Source organism: Sminthopsis crassicaudata, chromosome 1, assembly GCF_048593235.1.
Source record: "Sminthopsis crassicaudata isolate SCR6 chromosome 1, ASM4859323v1, whole genome shotgun sequence".
NCBI classification, from domain to species: Eukaryota; Metazoa; Chordata; class Mammalia; order Dasyuromorphia; family Dasyuridae; genus Sminthopsis; species Sminthopsis crassicaudata.
Genome location: NC_133617.1, coordinates 461,732,642 through 461,749,697, shown reverse-complemented (window position 1 = coordinate 461,749,697; position 17,056 = coordinate 461,732,642).

The window sequence follows — 17,056 nt, the reverse complement described above, 5'->3', positions numbered from 1 at the left end:
AAAATTTATTAGTATAAACAACAATGAATAAAGAATAATGACTCATATGGAGCTTTAAAGTATCCAGAGTGTTTTATAGAAATTGTTTGAGAAGATACGGCTCATTTGAAAGTATTTATTTACCTCTTCAGCAAAGTTGCAAAGTACCTTTTGGTTTTACAGTTAATAATTAATCTAGGCCAATTTAAACAAATTATTCAATTACTTTTGGCCACAAAAAGGTAAACAATTAATATTCGATATTTAAGATGAAAAGTAGAACTTTTTATAGGGGATTATTTGAATGATTAAAAGCATTTGTATTTCTTTGACTTTAAGAATACTTCCTAGCTGAGTGACCCTAGGCAAGTCAGTTAACCCCAATTGCCTCAGCAAAAAAAGAGAGAGAGAGAGATAGTGTAGAGGGTTAGATATAATTGGAATTAAAGGATTCTGGCTAATTTCCTTTTTTTTTTTTTTTTTTTTAAGATGGAGGGGAAGGGGAAAACCAAATAGGATGGGAAGTGTCTTTGTGAGGTATATGTCTAATAGTGGTTCTGGATCAAAAGATTATGGTTTAATGAAGTTTTTTAGTATAATTCCAAATTATTTTTCGGAAAGATTATGTCATTTCATAATAGCAACAGTGTAGCTCTGATTCTGTATATTCTTTTTTTTTTTTTTTCTCTCCAGGCTGGGGTTAAGTGACTTGTCCAGTGTCACACAGCTAGGAAGTGTTAAGTGTCTGAGATCAAATTTGAACTCAGGGCCTCCTGAATTCAAGGCTAGTGCTCTATCCACTGTGCCACCTAGCTGCCCCTGTAGTTCTGATTCTGAAGAGAAAAGGAAAGATTCTGTTCTATAGATATATATATATATATATATATATATATAGATATATATATATATATAGATATATAGATATCTATATATCTATATATATATATATATCTATATATATATATATATATATATATATATATATATATATGTTCAAATGAAATACTATTTGAGATCTTAACATTTAGAGTCAAGACCTTTAGAGATCAGATCCTTCAAGTTTATTGATTTTACAAATGAATTTTTTCAGAGGGCATGAGGAAATGGAAGTTCAGGGAAATTGTGACTTGTCCCAGGTTACACAAATAATAAGTGTTAGAGGTCTGATTGGAATATTAGTACTTTTAACTCCACAGCTAATGAGTCTTTTACCACTTTTTCCCCTAGGTTTTTTCATTTTACTACCAGTCTAATTCTTTATATCCCAGTGTTTTGGGTTACAAACTATGGTCCTCATATCTGTCCTCTTCAGAGTGAAATGAGCCAGCATGGTTAGATGCTAGGTGATCACTTGAGTCAATAGCTGGTTTCCAAGCTAGTTAGAAAATGAAACAAATCTAGATAATTTGAAATATAGTTAAAAGAAAAAATAATGGTAATGTTGAAGTATCAGCTACTTGTCTTTGAAAGAATTCATGCTCTGTCTCCAACCCCCAAAAAAGGCATTTTAATAAGATTTATGCATTTATTGGCTAGGCCCAAGCTCCCTGAAGGAGTCCAGCAAAGCAAGATACAGATTTTTATAAGAGTAAATGGTGCTGCTCACATCACAAGATAAGTAAATTCTAAGATTATAGTAGAAGTTTACTTAGTTGGAGAGGTCTAAAAGCTTTGGTGGAATTGAGCATCAGTTACCCAGAATGTATACAGAAAAGCCCATTTAGGAAGGCATTACTTTATAATATTGATAACTAGCAGAGGATCACCCAAGGGCAGTAAATAAGAGGAAGTGCTCAGGTGCCATGTTTAGGGATTTATTGAAGGTTGTGGTCCAGTGTCATGTTCAGCATCTTGCTCTACTTTCTTATTGGCTAATTTATATGGTATGTCCAAACTAGCTGGTATGGTCACTAGGGTATGCTAACCGGCTTCTTCAGTCTGAAAAGGGCTTTAGAGGTAGCCTGCCTGAAGGCTCAGTACTGAGAGGGTGGAGATGGAGGTAAATCACACCCAAGGAGATGTACAGCCTTGCCTGAGAACTTAAATATTGGGTGATAGCCATCCTGTAAGGTTTTCTGAAATTTGATTGAAGCCTGTCTGGAGAACACAAATTTGCTTAAAATGCTTAAAAGGCAAGATTTAAACATTAAAAAGTAGAAAGGTTGCTATAGAGATAATAAGAGGAACTGGAGTCTTTTAGGATCTTTTTGGGTACAGTCAGAAAAGGTGATCCCATTTTTAGACTCAGTAGTCAATATAATAGTATGGTTTCTGAAATATTTCTTGTTGGACAAACTGGAAGATTTTTTTATCCCAGTTTCTCATTTTTCCTCCTCAGATGTTACTGCAAAAATCTTTAAAAAAATAGATCTTAATTTTGATCAATGCCTTGACGATCCATGATTCCAGAGGAACAATGATGAAAGTGTGCCAATCATCTCATGACAGAGAAGTAATGCTATCAGGGTGCAGAGACATTGTTTTGATGTAGCCAATGAAAGAATCTGTCTTGTTGATCATTACAACTCGTTATGGGCTTTTGATTTTCTTTTTTGCTCCTCAAAAAAGTAGGAAGTGGGAGGGAGAAGAAATTATTCTGTTATTTAAAGAAATTAAATATAATTTTAAAATAAAATATAGATCTTAATACAAGTTGGCACAGCCTTTCAAGTTTTCCTTCTCTGATATCTAATTCATGTTGTGAGCATGAACTCAAACCATCCAAATCAAACTTGAACTCAGAGTTCTAATCTGATCAAGAATAAAGCCTAAAAGGGGTAAGACCAAACTAAGGAACCAAGAATTCACTTGAATTTCAAGGAATTTAAGTAAGATTATATGATTTTGTTGCTTTCTCAACTTTGTCTTACTAACTTGTTTAATCATTCCCCTCCTTTAGAGGATATCATCCTTATATTATAATTTGACTAGAAAAATAGATTAAAACTGTAAGATGTCCATATTTACATCCTTGTTATGATAACTCAGAGATGTTCCTGTTTCAATGTATTATTTAATAGATTTAGTATTGTACTTACAAAATTTCTTATAGAATTTTGCTATAAGAGGAAAAAGGACATAGTTATATCATAATATATCCCTTACCTCTGTTTTATTCCAGTCATGAGTCATATCTGATAGCCAATTATGTAGTCACAAATTGTTAAAGGCAAAATTCAGGATTAACCTGGTAGGCAATTTTCCCTTTTAGTAAGGAAATAGCACAATGGGGAAATAGAGTCAGGAGCATCTTACTTAGGCCATGTCCTTGGTCATCCCCACAACCTTTCCTAGGTACAATCATCTACCTTACCAATGCTCAAGACTGCCACACAGGCCATTTTATATTATTGGCTTTATGACAATTTAGATAACTTTTCTGGTAATCAAAGCTCAAATAACAGTTTTTACCATGCTATGAATTTTTACCTAAAATAACAAAATTTCACTAACTACTAATTAGAGCTTGAATATCATCCTGATGTTTCCCTAATAGTTAACAATTCGTTAGTCTTTTTCTTCCTTTTCTTATAAATTAAAATGACCCATATTCTGAGACTTCAGACATATAGCAAATAAGTGATGTTTGACTCATCATTAATACATTAAAGCTACATCTTTAAGCCATCTTATACACTGTGATAATTGTCAGATTTACAAATGATCATATCCCTTTAAAAGCCTAATTCATGTGTGACATCTAGATTAAAAATTGTTTTGTCTTAAACACAATTTGTGGATTTCCTTCACAGACTAATTGTACACTATTTCAAAGTCCAACTCTTTTTGTACAGCAAAATAACTGTATGGACATGTATACATATATTATATTTAACTTATACTTTAACATATTTAACACAACCTGCCATCTGGGGGAGGGGGTAGAGGGGAGGAGGGGAAAAGTTGGAACAAAAGGTTTTGCAATTGTCAATGCTGAAAAATTACCCATGCATATATCTTGTAAATAAAAAGCTATAATTAAAAAAAAAAACCACTACTTGTGCTCAAATTTGCAACATAAATTTAGAAATACAACACAATTTAGAATAACACAATAAACTTCAGATGACATCAATTGCATTTCCAAATTATTGCGTATAAAAATCATTATAGTATTTCATATATATATATATATATATATATATATATATATATATATATATATATATATGTAGTATTAGATAGTATTATCTCTGGCATTTTAAAATCACTTTAAAGTGATCAAATATGGAACAAATACATTCAATTAGAGAAATAATAATAGTGTAGTGCTTAGCATATGCCAGTCGCTGTGTTAAGCACTTTACAATCATATCATTTTGATCTCATAACAACCACCATTATTATTTTTCTCCTTACAAATCAGGAAGCTGGGACAAACAGAAATAAAATAACTTGCCATAAATTATATAGCTAATAAATTTCAGCAATTGAAATATAGAATAGTGGGTTTACCAAAAAAAGAGGTTGGCTAGCTCCCCCACCTCATACTGCTACTCTTGGCACTGCCAGGGGCACCCATATTCTCCAAGGCAGCACCTAGGTGGGATCCACTAAAATCAGGTCCAATTTAGAGATACTAAGTGACTGAATTTTGGGGGGTGGCACTGTCTAGGGGATGGGGTGGTTAGTGTCAGGATCTTCCTTTGGTGTGGTTCCTATTGGTAGAGCTCAGGGAATGTAGGCGTTGGGGCCTGATTGTGTATCTCCCCACTCACCCCCTCCAGCTGCAGATGCTGGGGGCTAGGGAACTGCTTGGGCAGGTTGTGCCCCCCTCCCTCCTTTAAGCTGTTACTCCACCCCTCTTCTACCAGATGGGATGAATTCAAGTTTCCCTATAGTCTCCAATATTATTTTTTCTTAATCTAATCTGAGATGAGGGGGATTTAGAAGGACATGGGCTGTAGCAATCTTCACAACTGAAATAAATCTGACTCCACAAGAGCATGCTGAGTGATCAGGGTTATGAAGAAAGCCTAGGTCATTTTCTCATGTGCTTTCCTTTTTTTTTTTTTTTTTTTTTTTAGCATCTTCTCTAGTCTTTATTTGAAGGGGACTATCCCTCTCCAAAGATTTGATAGGTAAACTATCCCTTGCTCTTCTAATTTGCTTGTTATCCTTTATGTCTAAATCATGTACCCATTTTTTACCTTATCTAAGTTACGGTTAAGATGTTGTTCTGTGCCTAGTTTCTGTCATATTATTTTCCAATTTTTATGTTTTTGATTTTTGCCAAATAGCAAATTCTTATCCTAGAAGCTGGTTTATCAAATAGTAGCTTACTATAGTTATTTACTACTGTGTTATATGTACATAATCTATTGTGCTAATTTACCACTCTGTTTCTTTAGCCAATAGCAAATAGTTTTTTTATACTTTATAATATAATATAGTTTTAGATTTGGTACAGACCACCTTCCTTTGCATTTTTTTTTCATTAATTTCCTTGATTATTCTTGAGTTTTTGTTCTTCCAGATGATTTTTTTTAATTTTTTCTAGCTCTGTAAAATATTTTTTGGTAGTTTGGCATGGCCAAATAATAAGTAAATATAATAAGTAAAATAATTTAGGTAGAATAGCCATTTTTAGTTTATATCCTCGCTTGGCTTACCCATGAGAAATTAGTATTTTCCCATTTGTTTAGATCTGAGTTTATTGTCTTGGTAAGCAGACTCCCACCTATTTTATAATTGTCTACATATATTTTAAATTTTAAATGAAATTTCTTTCTATCTCTTGCTGCTGAATTTTGTGGGTAATATGTAAAATGCTGGTGATTTATGTGACTTACTCTACAGCTTTGCTAAAGTTGTGTTATTTCAAGAAGTTTTTTAATTCATTCTCTAGAATTCTCTAAGTATACCATAATATTATCTGCAAAGAATGATGTTTTTTTTTTCTCTGTATTCCATATTTTAGTTACTTTAATTCTTTTTCTTCTTTTATTGCTATAACTAAAATTTCTAATACAGCATTGAATAATGAATAGTGTTGAAAGTGGGTATCCTTGTTTCACCCCTGATCTTATTGGGAAAAATTCTACTTATCCACATTACATATAAAATTTACTAATGGTTTTTAGATAGATACTACTTATCATTTTAAGAAAACCTTCTTTTATTCCTATGCTTTCTAGTGCTTTTAAAAGGAATGGGCCTGCAACATTTTGTCAAAAGCTTTTTCTGCATCTGTTGAGATAATCATATGATTTTTTTGTTGGTTTTGTTATTGATGTGATCAATTATGCTAATAGTTTTTTTTTTTTTTTTTAATATTGAACCACCCCTGCATTCCTGTTATAAATCTCATCTCATCATAGTGTATTATCCTGGTAATAAATTGTTTAATCAAATAAATTGTCTTTGCTAATATTTTATTAAAATTTTTTGCACCAAAATGTTTGTAGTAGTCCTTTTTGTAGTGGCAAGGAACTGGAAAGTGAAGATGCCCATTAGCTGGAGAATGGCTGAATAAGTTATAGTATATGAATGTATGGAATATTATTGTTCTATAAGAAATGATCAGCAAGATGATTTCAGAAAGTCCTGGAGAGGTTTACATAAACTGAAGCAAAGTGAAATAAGTAGAACCAAGAGAACATTGTACACAGCAACAAGATTATATTCTGATGGATGTGGCATCTTGATGGATGTGAGATGATTCAGGCTAATTTCAATGTTCTTATGATGGAGAGAGCCTTTTCTCCAGAGTGGGGGGCATCGAATGTGCATGATAACATAGTATTTTCACATTTTTGTTTTTTGGTTGCTTATTTTTTTCTTTCTTTTTTTCCCTTTTTGATCTGATTTTTCTCGTGCAGCATGATAATTGTGGAAATATGTATAGAAGAATTGCACATATTTAACATGTATTAAATTATTTGCCACCTAGGGGAAGGGGTAGGAGAGAGGGAAAATTTTTTGGAACACAAGGTTTTATAAGAGTGAATATTGAAAACTATGCATATGTTTTGAAAATAAAAAGCTTAAAAAATAAAATTTTTGCACCAATATTCATTAGGGAAGTTGGTCTATAATTTTCTTTCTCTGTTTTGACTCTTTCTGGTTTATAAATAAGCACTATATTTGTATCATAAAAAGGAATTTGATAGGAATCCTTCACTTATTTTTTCCAAATACTTTTTATATAGTATTGGATTTATGTGTTCTTTAAATGTTTGGTTGAATTCACTTGTAAATCCATTAGGTCCTGAAGATTTTTTTCTTAGGGAGTTCATTGGTGGCTTATTCAACATCTTTTCCCAAGATGGTTATTTAGGCATTTCATTTCCTTTTCTGTTAAATATCCATCCATTTTACTTAGACTGACAGATTTATTATTATATAGTTTGGCAAAATAGTTCCTAATTAGTGCTTTAATTTCCTCTTCATTGGTGGTGAATGTAGCATTTTCATTTTGATACTGGTAATTTGGTTTTCTTCTTTTTAAAAAAATTCAAATTAAGCAAAATTCGTCTATTTCATTATTCTCCACCACCCCCATAAAATCAGGTTATTCTTATTTTCAGTTTTATTAATCTCTCTTTTGAGTTTCAGAATTTTCTAATTTGGTGTTTAAGTGGGTATTTTTCATTTATTATTTTTCTAGCTTTTTAAAATTGTATGCCCAATTCATTGATCTGTTTTTTCTCTATTTTATTCATGTCTGCATTTAAAGATATAAAATTTCCCCTAAGTACTGCTTTTGGCTGTATCCCATAAATTTTGGTATATTGTTTCATTATTGTCATTCTCTTTGATGAAATTATTGATTATTTCTATGTTGTTGGTTTCACCCACTTGTTCTTTAGGATTAGATTACTTAGTAATCAATTTTTTTTGAGTGAGGTAATTGGGGTGAAGTGACTTGCCCAGGGTCACAGAACTAGGAAGTATTAAATGTTTGAGGTAGGATTTGAAGTTAGGACTAGTGCTCTAATTATTGCACCATCTAGTTGCCCCCTCCAATTAATTCTTAATCTATCTTTTCATGACCCTTTATTGCATATAATCTTTATTGTATCATGATCTGAAAAGGATGCACTTAATATTTTTGCTTTTTTGCATTTGATTGTAAGGTTTTTATGCCCTAATACATGACCAGTTTTTGTGTAGGTACTGAGAAAAAGATATTCCTTTTTATCTCCATTCAGTTTTCTCCAGAGATCTATCATATCTAACTTTTATAAAATTTTATTTGCCTCCTTAACTTCTTATCTGTTTTGTGGTTTAATTTGTCTAGTTTCCAGAGGCTAAGGTTCCCCATTAGTGTAGTTTTACTATTTTTTCCTGGAACTCACTCAACTTTTCCTCTAAGAATTTGGATGCTATACCACTTTGAGCATATATGGTATCTTTTAGCAAGGGATAGTTTCCTTTCTTGTCTCTTTTAATTAATCTTTTTATTTTATTTATTTTTTGCTTTTGCTTTGTCAGGTCAGAATTGATGGTCCTGCTTTTTTTTTTTTTTTTTAAACTTCAGCTGAAGTATAATATATGCTAGTCTCTAGCCTTTTACCTTTACTCTGTGTGTGTCTTTATGCTTTAAATATGTTTCTTGTAAACAACATATAATGCAAGATTCTGGTTTTTGATCCATTTTATCTATTAACATTTTATAGGAGTTTTCTTCCCATTTCCATTCACAGTTATAATTACATTGTGTATTTCCTTTACCCTCTTCCCTCCTCTTCCCCTTTCTTCCCCCCCCCCATGCTTTTCTTTCTCTTTCTTTTCACCCTGTCCCTTCTCATCATTGTTTTGCTTTTGACTACCACCTCCCTCAACCTACCATTGCTTCTATTAATATCTCTTTCCTCTTCCCCCTTTTCCTCCTACTTCCCTATAGAAGATAAATTTTTCTACCCGTGTGCATGTTTATTTACTCTGAGCCAGATCCAATGATAGTAAGATTCAAACAATGCTTATTATCTCTCTCTCCTTTTCCTCCACTATATAGGACTTTCATACCTCATGTGATATAATTCTGCTTTCCCCTTTTCTCTTCTCCCAGTACAAATTCTTTATCATCCCTTAATTAATTTTTAAAATCATCACATCAAAATCAGCTTATACCCACTCCCTCTGTTTAGCTGCCCTAATAGACATATAGTTCTTAAGAGTTATAAGTATCATTTTCCAATAAAGGGATGTAAATAGTTCAACTTTATTGGATACCTTGCGTTTATCCTTTTTACCCTGTTTACCTTTTTATGCTTCTCTTGAGTCTTGTATTTAAAGATCGAATTTTCTGTTCAGCACTGATCTTTTCATTAGGAAATTTTGAAAATCTCCTATTTCTTTGAATGTTCAACTTTTCTCCAGAAAGTTTACGCTCAATTTTGCTGTAATCCAAGCTCTTTTGCCTTCCAGATCGTTTAATGTAGAAGCTGCTAATTTGTAATTCTGACTGTGGCTCCATTGATATGTGAATTGTTTGTTTATGGCTAGCTTACAGTATTTTTTTTCTTGATCTTGTAGCTCTAGAATTTGGCTACAGTATTCCTTGGAGTTTTTATTTGGGGATCTCTTTTAGGAAATGATCATCAGGTGGATTCTTTCAATGACTATTTTGCCCTCTGGTTCTAGGATATCAGGGCAACATTCCCTGATAACATCTTGGAAGATGCTGTCTAGTTTTTTTTTTTTTTTTTTTTTTTTATCATGTTTTCAGGTACTCCAATAATTCTTAGATTATCTCCCCCCTAGATCTATTTTTCAAGTCATTGAAAATATTTTACATTATTTCTGTTTTTTCATTCTTTTGATTTTGTTTGATTGATTCTTGATTTCTCATTGAATCATTAGTTTCCACTTGCCCAATCCTAACTTTTAAGGAAAAATTTTTCTTTGGTTAGTTTTCATACTTCCTTTTCCACTAGGCAATATATATATATGTATATTTGTCTAGTTCCAAGTCCATTGTTCTTCATTCTACCATAAATAGTACTGAAGTATCTTTTATATAATGCCAAGATATTTCAGAGCTAAGGCCCAACAAACAGGCTGAATTCTGAACATGGCATAAGAACAGTCCTTTGTGTTCACCCTTTGGATGCTCTTACCCTCTGGGCAAATGCTGTCATGGAATTTCTGATTTTCATATTAATTGATGTGATATATGTAATGATTTAGATATGTTGGAATTTCCCTGTTTCCCAAGAAATGTTGGCTTGAGAGCTGATGTGCTTCAGTGAAAGTATCAAATCATATCTTCTTACATGCTAAAAAACAAGCTAAGTGAACTGACCTATATATGCTGCACTCCTGTTCCTACCAGCTAACTGGTTCTATATTCCACTGAATGATAACAAGGCTCAGTGACCCTATGTATGGGATTATCACAAGGCTCAAAGATAACTGAGAGACTGTTCCCATAAGACCCAAGAATGTGCATATTTGTGATGTTCTGTTTCTCTAAATTGTAATCCTTCTCTTTTCTGTTTCTCTAGATTGCAGTCTTTCTCTGGGAGCAAATCCTTTGGGGAGCTTCTGGAGGCAGCCTTCCTTTCAGTTCAGTTCAATAATCCCAAAATGCAGACAGGAGTTAAAGTCCTTAACTGTCAGCTACCTTTCTGGAGGCCTTCCTCTCTCTTTGGTTCCTTAGAGCTCTTGTCCAAGTGTCTCCAGCCAGTACCATGGTAGTCTTGAATGACTTCCTACTGAATCCTGGCTCCCTAAGTACCTTGTAAGAATTCTAATACATACTGCCCCCCAAAATGCCAAATGTGAAAACCGTTTACTCAAGGCCTCAGATGGTTGTTATGGTTCTGCCTGGTATGATTTTCATGCTTATGCCATAAGCCCTTAAACCCTTCTTCTAGGGAGAATGTCACTTGCAAGTCTGTTTTATTTGCTCTGAAATTAAACTGTTACTCGATTCCTGTCTCACCTGTCTCTGACCTACTTTGGCTCAGGTTAGAGACCTATCCATGTCTAAAGATCATCCACATACAACATTTAAAATTCTTTTGTCAATACTAAGGGGAATACATTTTATTGATTTGCCAATTATTGAATTCTAAGGGTATTCATCAAATTTTTACATATAATGGAAGGTTCAAGTGAATGAAAGAAAATTTCTCTGTCACAGGATAGATCCTTCTGTATTTTAAAAGGCAAACGTTTTGTGGTTTTTGTGGGTTTTTTGTTTTGTTTCATTTTTTTAAAGAAACTAACCAGTTTGAAGCTTAGTATCTTCAACTAATCCTGGGGTAGGGCCCCTGGTTATTGGCACTGAGATAAAAGTTAACATTTAGGCTTTTAATTTACATGTTTAAGATAGATCATTTATTTAAAATATGTCATTTCCTCACATTACCCTTTTCAGAGCTACTTTATAGTTTTAAAAAGCCTTTGCCAGAGCCACAGTACAGCCAATTCAGATAAGACTGGGGGAATCACTAGACTCCAGGGAGAGAAAAATAAAATAATCATTAGATTATAATAGACTTAAAAGTAAAAGAGATTTTAGATATATGTGAGGCAATCCATTCATTTTATTTAAAATTTTATTTTTTATTATGAAAACAATCGCAAACACAAATATTCAAAATAATATAGACAAAAATGAAAATTGTATATGAAATTATGAACTATTAAAACAGTTTCATTTTTAGAAGTACATATTAAATTTAATAGAGCAATAACCTAATTGCAGTTTGTGTTCCTTTCCAAACTCTTTTTATCTTCTATATATTTTAAAAATAAATTCTTTAATTTTTTTTTTTTCCTTTTAGCTTCTCTATCATTACCCATTAACTTATATGCTTTCCCTAAATAGAAGCCCTTTGTTATTGTAAGTAAGTTAAAGAGTCAAGGAGAAGACAGCCACACCTTCAACTCTCCTATTTTAAGTTTGAGAAAATTGAGGTCTGGAGAGGTTAAATGATTTGTCCATGTTCACAAAAATAGTAAAAGTCAGGGTTGGAATTTGAACCAAGTCAGAGAATAAGGTAAGTCAGTCAAAATAAGTCAAGTCAACATTTATTATTAATATCAATAATGGAGCAAGTCAAGCAATTATTAATTATCTACTAGATGCCAGTTCCTGTACATAGCACTGGTGATAGCCAAAAAATGATAAGCCCTTGGCTAAAGGAGCTCATAGAAGGAGACAACATGCACACTATGTACAAACAAGATATATTCAGAATAAATTGGAGATAATTCCCGAAAGAAGATGATAAGACTGAAGTAAGTGTTACAAAAGAATTTAGATGAGACTTGCAGGAAATGAGGGAAGTCAGGAGGCTAAGATGAAGAATTCTAGGCACCAGGGACAGCAATAGAGTCAGTAGGAGAGTCTTGAGGGTGGAGTTACAAGGAAATTAAGGAAGATAAAGATGATCTATTTACATTATTATTCACTGAAGACTGGATCTAATTATCCATATGAATGATTAAGGTTCTCATAACTTTATAATCTAGCCTTTTCATTGTTATTAAATTCTTTTTATAAATAAGATATTTTTTTATAAATAAATAAAACACTTTTGTTTTATTTAATGTAAATATTTATATAAAATTCAAAATCCTTGTCCCTGAAGTACTTAGATTCTACTGGATCAATGCTTCATATTCCACTGACTTGATAGTGGTTCTGGGATGTTCAATATTACATTATAGATTACAACCTGTCTTTATCATCTCCATATGTTCCAATTTTGTCCATGTCTAAAGATCATTCACATAAAATGTCTTCAATATAATAGAGATCTTCAATTTTTTTTTTCAATTTTGTGAGCAGCAGGGCAAACAGACTGTGCATCTGTTATCTCTTCTTGTCTCCACAATTAACATTAAGAATTTACATAGAACATTTAAGGTTTGCAAAGTGCTTTAAACTGTTATTGTTAGTATCTATCTGTATCATTTTACAGATGAGGAAACTGACACAGAATGGTTAAGCAAGTTGCCCAGTATTGCAGAACTAGTAACTGTTAAAGTCAGAATTTAAAATTCTGACTTCCTGACTACATATTCAGTCATCTATCCACTATATTACTATCCACATGGACTTCTATGACCAGTTCACTATATTTTCTAATAATACATCTCCCTTTTGCCATTTCTTATGTGGATGCCATCAATTGCAATATGCTATAGCCTACACAGGACCACCATGTGGTGTACTCCATTATACTCTGAATCATCTGATAATGACCAGTCTTTGGGGCTGGTGTCACTCAGAGAATTGCTGGTTGATGAATGGTTAAAATGGCTAATGGTTAATATGGTTATGGTTTCTTTTTTAGAATTTGGATTTCATTGGACATTTTTGGAGAATAGTATTAGAGAGTTGTCAAGAACTCTAGGAAAGTAAGTGACATGCCCAAGGTTACATAGCCAGTATATATTAAATGTGAGGCAAATATTGAAGCTTGAAGAAAAGCCCTTTACTTACTATACTCTTAAATTACTAAATGTTTTGTTTGGTGAGGGTTGTTTAGAAATGTGGTCTTTTATTTTTTCCCTTTTTTCACTAGGAAAAAGTGAAATGCTGGCATAAAAAAACTTGTTTTGGATATAAATGGGAGAAATAACTATCTGTAATAGAAATGTGATATTTTGAAAATAATGCTTACATTCTTCTTTCTTTCTTTTTTTTTTTTTAAAGGAAATACTGCAGGAATCTTTTTGATTTACACTTTACACTATGAATCATTTGAAAGAACAAGTTTAATTGCTTTTCTCAAATGGAAATGAAGTAGGATATTACTAGGGAAGTGTTTTATAAACCTTATAATGCTAAATTAAGATTTTAAGATTTTATTCTCTGCTTGCCAGTCACTTTATTTGTGATATGCTGCTGCCCTCTAATGGGAATAGTATGTATTTGTTCAGTCCTTTTTAGTTGTGTCCAGTCTTAGTGACCAATCTCTTTTGGAGCTTTTCTTGGCAAAGAAATTGGAGTGGTTTGCAATTTCTCCTCCTCATTTTACACATGAGGAAACAGGCATGATCACATAGCTAGTAAGTATTTGAGATCAGATTTGAACTGAGGTCTTTCTGATGCCAGTCCCAGTATACTATCTACCATGTTATCTACCTTCCCCATAGTATGTGTTAATATGCACTAAAATAGTGATGAAATAATAGAATTACGAATCCTAGATTTAGAGCTGGAAGGGATCTTTGAGGCTTTCTGTTCTAATATCCTCATTTTAAAAATAGATGATGAAACTAAGACTCAGAGTTTAATATTTGTCAAAAAGTTTGCACAATGAACTTAATTATAGAGCTAAACAAGGTCCAAGGTCTTTTGGCTTCTAGTTCTGGTTTTTACTTGTCTTTTTGTTTACATAACAGTTGGAATTACAGAAAGAATCAGCAATTGAATCAATGACCAACTGTGGATAATATTTCTTTTTTTTTTTTTTTTTATATATATATATATATATATATTATAATATTATCCCTTGTATTCATTTTTCCAAATTACCCCCCCTCCCTCTATTCCCTCCCCCCGACGACAGGCAATACCATACATTTTACATGTGTTACAATATAGTCTAGGTACAATACATGTGTGTGAATATCATTTTCTTGTTGCACAATAAACATTAGAATCCGAAGGTATATGCAACCTGGGCAGACAGATATTAGTGCTAACAATTTTCATTCCCCTCCCAGTGTTTCTTCTCTGGGTGTAGCTACCTCTGTCCATCATTGATCAACTGGAAGTGAGTTGGATCTTCTTTATGTTGAAGATTTCCACTTCCATCAGAATACATCCTCATACAGTATTGTTGTTGAAGTGTACAGTGATCTTCTGGTTCTGCTCATTTCACTCAGCATCAGTTGATTTAAGTCTCTCCAGGCCTCTCTATATTCCTCCTGCTGGTCATTTCTTACCGAGCAATAATATTCCATAACCTTCATATATGTGGATAATATTTCAAAGTTCTTGGAGAAGAGGAAAGGTATCACAGTACTAGAAAAAGACATTGTCAACATTTTTTAATTTAAAGGAAGACAATAAAGTCTGCAAGCTATATACCATTTAGCTTGAATTTGACTTCCAGGAAACTTTTAGAGTGGGATGTCTGTGGGATGTCCTCTTGTGGATTGTTCTTTAGGATGAAGTCTTAGATCTAGATTCACATGAATTGAGTTTTTTTCCTTTGGAGAAACTATCCCCAAAATAGAGGAGATCACATTTTTCTTGTTCTGACTTATTTTATACATACCCCTGAGTTCCAGGGAGAATCTCCTAAAATTTAGTTTTAGCTCATCTTATAGTCTCCCCAGAAGGAATTCAAGAGAAGTATTTGATGTATAAACGATCAAGAATGGGAAATTATTTCTTCTACCACAAATACAAGATAAGAGCAATGATATACCTAGCATTTTATATAATACTTTTAAACTTTACAAATATGATTTCACTTGATCACCACAAAAATCTAGTGAAGCAGGTGCTATTATTGCCCTTATTTTTGTAGGTAAAGAAATTGAAGTTCAGAAATAAAAGTTAATAATTTACCTAGGGTCACATGACTAGTAATTGTCAGAGATAGCCTTTGAATTCAGATCTTTCTGACTCTAAGCCCAACATTATACTCCCTATGCCATCTAGACATCTCTAAAATGAGAAAATTATCATTGTTGGATTATTTTGTTATCTATTAAGAGCAGCTGAAATAGCTCAAATTAAAGTACAGAACAGGCTGCAGTGACTTTTAGCTCCTTACTATAGCAATATTACTCAAGATTTGATGCCCTCATTATAATCTTATACAAAATTTCAGTATAGGTGGTTGGTACTTCTTTCTGTCTCCGTTTGACCCCTACCTCCAGGTACCTTCAGTTCTTTAGTTCTTCTCCTCTCTACTTTTTCAATTTGCTTATTTATTACTCCCCTAATACCTTAATATTGACTTGTCATTAATAAGCATTGACCAGCCTTCCTACCTAGTCCTCTGTTTGCACAATTCATTTCACATTCTTGGGTTAGGAAAGGATGGACTATCTCAACAACAGTATTGTTAGAGGGCAAAATTTTACCTGGCACAGGAGAAAGATCTTTCTCATAACTATATGTAATAATTAAAATATGTGACATTTCCATAACACTTTACAATTTTAGAATGATTTCCATGCATTATCCTATTTAAGATTCACAAAAATTCTATGAGCTAGATATAGGTTTTATTATATCTATTTTATAGATGATAAAACTAAGGCTTAGGGAGAGTAAACCTCTTACCCATGGTCACAGCTTGTAAGTACTAGGGGCAGGACTAGACCTCAGCTCTTCTGGGTACTGGGTCCAGGATTCTATTCATGAGACTTTGTAGCTGTTCTAGTCATCAGATGAATTTATTATCACATAAAAGGGAGATAGTAGACTTCCTCCTTCCCTAATCCCTGATCTGCTTTGACTAGAATACACCACATGTACAAAGCCTGCATCTGACTACTTTTAAGAGATTGTGATTCAAAATTTTAAGGATTTGTTACTATGGTATGATGCAACAAACCCTGGTTGGTCGCTTATTCCTTCTCCTGAACTATGACAACAAAGTGGGTTGAGATGCTATGTTAGTTAAAAGAAAGATGCAATATCTGCTTAAAAATTTTTTTTTTTTACTCTGTTTTTGATTTTTTCCAAATAAAAATTAGTTCTTCCTCAATAGATTTTTTTTTAACATAAGAGTAAGAAAGGGATGGCTCCTTTTTTCTCCAGAATGGTAGCTGAAGTAGAAACTCTTTCAGGTGAGTTGGGCCAGGCTCTTCATCTTCTTGGTGCCTTTTCTGCTTTATGTTTGTTTTCCTGAATATAGATAACTAAACAGTGATCTTAAGATGGAGAGTTCCAGTCTTGGTAGTGCTATAAATTCTAGAACTTCAGAGTTCCTTGCTTCTTCAGTCAAGGTTGGCTGACAGCAGGAAGGAAGATGTGTCTATTCCCTGCCTGGCTTATCTGAAGACATAGACTTGGAAGGAATTGTTTGGACAGTGCAGAAGTCAAAGTGAAATATGAAATAATTATTCATTAGTCCTGCCAACTATTACAGATTCTAAAATTCAAGTCTTATTCTTCTGGAAGAGTATATAGTAGTTATGTTACTGT